Below are 6,000 nucleotides of genomic sequence, written 5' to 3'. Positions count from 1 at the left end.
CTTCCGAGAACAGCTTGTTTATTCACTTATGGAAAAAAAAAAAATAGTTCTGTGTTATTACCTCAATCATATCTAATATCGCATACTACACAAAATCCCTTTGAGGTCATTTACAACTGCTGGAGGGCCACCTGAACAGCAGTTCCATCTGCCTCAGAAGTTAATGTCTGATTCTTGACATCTTTGATTTCAGTCTCTAATCCGGGTTTTCAAGTGCAAACACCTTTTTGATTTTGAGCAGATCATTTGATTTCATTTGTCCCTTTTCAACCCTGCATCTGTCTCCTTCACTTTCATTGTTGCACCACTTCTTCTGTTCTCATTGTTCTCTTACTGTTCCGCCACCCCAGTCTTGATGAGAACTGAGTTAATAAAAATATTGAACACACTCAGCTGAGTTGCTTCTGGTTATGACCGAACACACAAACAATGAGCTTAACAATCGAATGCTTTTTGCGCCGGGTTTCACCTCTCACGCTACAGTACATACCAGCTGCCTTACCTCACAACACCTCACAACAGTTGATGGGGCTGAGACAAAGACCTCATAAAGGCACTTGCAACTTTTACTGATTGAAAAGAATAAAAATGAAGCAAGAAACCTCGGTTTTGTCCTGGATTTTAAGAGTTTCAGTAAATCAATCACAAAATCACCTCGAAAAGATTGCAAGATCACAGATGATTTCGAAACATGACCTGTATCTATATAAATCAGTTTGCCCTGTCTTGCCTAATCTATATTTTGAATTACAGTTGACAATCTGGTTTAAAAAAAAAAAAAAAAGAGAGAGAAAGAGAGAGAGAAAAAAAGATGCTACTATTTATTATTAGATAAGCCGGTAAAACGCATGTCTCTTCCAACATTATTTATGCAGAAATTCTTTTCATTTCTAGAAATGTAACTTGTATAGTTTAACTTGCATGTATCATTGTGTTCATTTGCTCATAGCTTTACTTGATCTAAAGTAAAATTTGACTAAACCAGCGCCACTTGAGTAGAATATTTGACTTCTTCCATTCATGCGGGCCCCACAGACCCCAGGCACCAGGCTATGTGAGAACATCTTGGCTCACTTATATTGCACATGTCGTTTTATCCATTAACTGCAGTCCTCCTAAATGCCTGTCTGGAACACTCTGCCCACTGACAGGGATCATGTTCTTCCATCCTCCTGCCTATCTTATCCAACTAAGTGTCTCTGTTTCAACAGTCCAACAGTGGGAAATGGACACACTGTTCCACACAATGGAAGCTGTCTGTGAAGACACGAGGTTATGGAGAACAACGGGTTTCAGGAAGAAAAACAGGAGAGCGGTTTCATCAAGGTTAGGGAGTGATGTGATGTGTTACTCTCTCATATCATCTATGACAAAGACAAATATGCAGGGACAATAGCAGAAGTCACATAGCAGTCTGTACTTGAGAACACCTGTCTTTTTAGCTGATTATGTGGAAAAGGTTACATATGTGAGGATTATCCTACTGAGACACTGCAAGTCAACATAACAACACCTCATTAAGAACTGAGCGTTCAGTTCTTTATCTATAATAGAACTATATCTGAGATATGCTGACACAGAGAACAACGTCAGGACAGTGACCGAAAGTAACTTACATCTACAATGTAGTATTTTTGTTTACTTGTACCTTAAAACTTGAAAATGCTACAGTTCCCATCCGTGCTACATTTGAAAATGAAATTAAGTACTTTTTACTCCAACACATTCATCTGGCCTTTATAGTTAAAAGTTACAGGGCAGACCAGTCGCCAGGATTAAATGTTTCTGTCATGGACTACGTGCCATACTGTCATTCCCACAAAATGTGTCATATCATGTTCACATTACATGGTCATGACCTTAATGTCAAATCAGTTACAGAAGAGGAGGCTGCCAAGCCAGTGACCACAGTTCAAGACTGTGTTTCAACATAAGAATGACATTACTATATATCATTAAGGCAGTTTCCAGCTGTGTTTGTGGTGACCAAAACAGGTATTTTATGACAAAACATGATACATACCTGACCTTAAACAGGGCCACATTAACAGCGACAGAATAATCCAGGCAGACTTTTAGCAGGGGCTACATACACACATCTTGATATTGGCAATCCAATATAATACTTCAAGACCACATGATACACATATATTTTGGTATTCATATGCAATTGGTAATTCATAACATAAAGGATAGCTAACTCTGTGTGTGTTTAAAAATAAATACATAAATACTTAATCTATATATTCTAAGTATTCTGACAATTTACTGTTGATTATGTTTGTAATAAGTATGTTAAACATTATTTAAAGCAGGGAGTCTTTTTTCCTCCTCTGTCTGTGCCTCACTGACAATAAGACATGTGAATCCCTCTACGTAGATCCTGCCCAGACCCTAACCAAGTGTTTTTGTGCCTAAACCTAACCACAGAATTTTTTCAACATGTCTGAGATTCCAGAAACCCACATTTCAAACATTTACTCTGGCAATTGGTCGAGAGCATATCAGTCCTTCACTGATAAAGGTTGACTTCAAGGGTAGGCTCGCATTTTTTTCCATTGTGTCTCAACACAGTTCAGAGCACTCAAACAGGTTCCGCTCGCAGTAATCATTGCCCCTCTTCCGCCTGAGAACCTGATTAGAAATGGCATCACTGTCCCTCTGTGCAATTGAATTCCAAACTAGTCTGACTCTTGCAGAGTGAATGGGGGATAATGGGTGTAACACAGCGTCCATGCCTGCAGTGCGAACAGGCAGTTCTAAGGCTAGCTGACAAGATAATAAGCAACCTATCATGTGCTACACACTCAGTGCCAGCTACCACCATCCCAGAGGAGGATGAGGGTGACACACTGTCTACTGAATAGATTTAAATTCTCTATTTTTCATGATATAGTCATACCAAAGGTTTAATCTGTTGAACATTAGTGTATGTTTTTTCACTGTTAAGTTCTTAGATATGTTTCTCTTCCCTGTAGCTGACTTACCATGGTGTTTTAAATCTCTGGAATGTTTTTTATGGATCTTGATATGGGTGGAAGCCATGGAAAGTGAATCTCGAACCTTGTTCATACTGAGCCAGGGAGGAGTACTTTTAATGAAAAATGGAAAAATGCATGTTGCTGATATTTGCTTGATTTTACTTGTCAGATGAATGTACTCATATTTTTTATTATCAAAGGTTTGTGCGTATCAACAGAATGTGGAAAAATAACAGTGTATGATGTCTGTGTATTCTGTTGCAAGGAAATCTACTTGCATTAGCATGCTAACCAGCTAGCATGACCTGGCCCAAATCTCATGTGCCAGTGGTGGCTCAAACGCCAACAGCCCTGGTGTTTGGATCTCCCAGTCTGGAGTGCTAGCTGCGCAGCTAACTGAGGTCTCACATCAGCTAGTTGGCAGTAGTTAGTGGTTACTCTAATAGTTTTGAATTCAAATGGTGGCCAATTCTTACATATCACACCTTTAATCTAAAAACAAGATCGTATCACTTTCTTTACTGAGCAGTGCATGTACAACAGTGTCAGAATACAACACAGCCAAGTGACCTCATTCTCTTATTTTGTATATTTACTGTTCAGCTTGTGACTGAAATCCTCTTCAGATCTGCAGTTCACCTGTGCAGAAGCTGTCACACACAGATCTCACTGCTTCACCTGACTGAAGTTGCATAACCAGACAGAAGATCAGCTGCAGTGCCTGGAGTTGTGAAAGCAGGCTGAACGGGGTGGGGGGTGGGGGGGCTCTTACTACAGTTCAAGAGTCTGTCTCCACCTGCCTGCACAGGATTCCTTTGCAAACTTTGACATGGCAATGCATGACTGATAATGCATAACTCATAGCATTAGGATGCACACATGAAATGTATGGAACCTGACTGAATCAAAGCTGTGGGGAAAGTGAAGGGTTTGGGTGTGACTGGTGAGTGAAGTCCATTCATTCCTTCACGGCTCATCTGCAGTAAAAGTTAAAGGTAAACCCGAGTGAGATGAAGCTCCTGTCATGAGAACCAGAGACAGGACTGTCTTTGCACTGCGACCTGAGGGCAGAACCCTCAGCCGAATCGCAAACAGCACATTTGTCATGAATACTGATGGCTCTGCTGCAGGGCTGCAAGGATTCAAAAGAGTGAGAAAGTGTCAAGACTGTCGCTGCTCCCAGGCTTGAATCTGAATGAATGATGGAAGAGGGATGACAGATGACATATGGGGCGATTGAGAGGGCAAAATATCAATATATCTGCATGAAAACAGACAGGAAACATAGAGTGATATAGAGCACACAGACGAGAAGTGAGAACCGAAGGGAGTGAAGGGTGATTAACCAAGCCTGAAGTTTCGAAATGGAAATCTCTTGTGTCAGCGGCTGACGTCTGACAGTGTCTCAGGTTACAAGCTTGACCTGGACTGACAGGACTTGATGCTTATACTGTAGGTTTTATCTCTCTCTGCTGCTCTGGCTGTTCCCTAGCTTTCTCTCCCTTTTCCAAAGTCTTTCTTTTCTTTGTTCCTGTCCCCACAAAATGCTTTCCAATCAATGTAGCCCCCCCCCCCCGCTTGTGCCTTCCTGTTGCCCTCCACCATCCTGTCTGTTTGCCTAAGATGTAGTAGAGTCATACAGTAATTTTCCCAGGTAAGTAAACAGGACTCTCCCGTATGGCCACTGTTGATCCACCAAGCCCTCGGCTCTTGGCTGACGTAAGGGCCAGAGAATGTAAACAGAGGCTGGGACTCCAGCCGTGCCTCTCCCACGTTCCCATCACATTAACGGCCAGTGTTTATAGTAGGCATCCCTGCTGCACAAGTGGCCATGATGGCGTGTGAGGAGTGCGAAAGGAAAGTTACACATCCGTGTGTGTTGTTAAGACTTTGGCAGTGGCTGGCGTAGCTTTTGTTTGACCTGTCCACATTGTGAAGCCCTGTGAGTTTAGCAGGCGGTCATCTGAGGGAGAGGAGCAAAGTAAACAAATTCTTTGACGTAAAACTTAGGACGACCTCATCAAATAAAGAATAGTTTACATAGCAACTGATTAAACATATATAAGTTTTTACATATCATCAATCACTGGGGGAATTTTACGCGTCTATTTACATTTCTGAAGCAAAATCATGCTAATTTTACTCCACTGCATTCATTTAACAGCTGACACTACTTTACATTAATATGCTGATTGCGATTCTAGATCATATTTTGATATGAAATTATATATATTTACAGATTATATATTGTTTACTGACAATTTTGCAGGGCTCCTAAATGCTGGAGTTTTTGGAAACTGTTGCATTACTACTCTTATTTTCAAAGGTCTGAATATTTGTTTCATCACTGTGCCAGTCTGTTGTTGTGTTTTTTTAAAGCTATTCTTAAACCTAACCAAGTGTTTTTGGTGCCCTAACCAAATGTAACTGTAACATCATTAACATCAGACCTTAAGACATAACATGAGAACTGATAGCCAGGAAGCTTTCTTTTCAAAGTCTGACCAGTGTTGGATATTGAGCATCATTGCCTAACTTTTTCCAGCGGGTTTCTTATTCTATTTTCTTTCCTAAATCTTTGTTTTCCATCGTGCAAATTAAATCAGCTAGGTAAATTCTGGACTGAGATGGCTGCAAGCTAAAAAATGGTGGGAAAGTTATCCAGGCAATGATTAACACCACGATACTGGCATGTCCCCAATCGCATGCAGGTCTAAACAAAACAAACATTTTAAGTGGCAGCCGCTTCCATCATTCACCCAACCAAACAGCTGCTGTAAACTCACTGGATTGCTCTAGCAATATGTGCTGCACCATGTGCTCCCTCTATCATTAACTTCCACAGTGACCCACAAGGTCACCGGAGTCATAAAGAGGCAGGTCACTGGTGGAGAGCTGAGAGTGAAGGCCACACACTGCAGAAAAGAAAGAAAGAAAGAAAGAAAGAAAGAAAGAAAGAAAGAAAGAAAGAAAGAAAGAAAGAAAGAAAGAAAACATGCTGAAATGCAATCATTTTTTG

The sequence above is a fragment of the Acanthopagrus latus genome, chromosome 7, assembly GCF_904848185.1.
Source record: "Acanthopagrus latus isolate v.2019 chromosome 7, fAcaLat1.1, whole genome shotgun sequence".
Classification (NCBI taxonomy): domain Eukaryota; kingdom Metazoa; phylum Chordata; class Actinopteri; order Spariformes; family Sparidae; genus Acanthopagrus; species Acanthopagrus latus.
The sequence above is the reverse complement of the archived record's forward strand: the minus strand, read 5'-3'. Positions refer to the sequence as shown.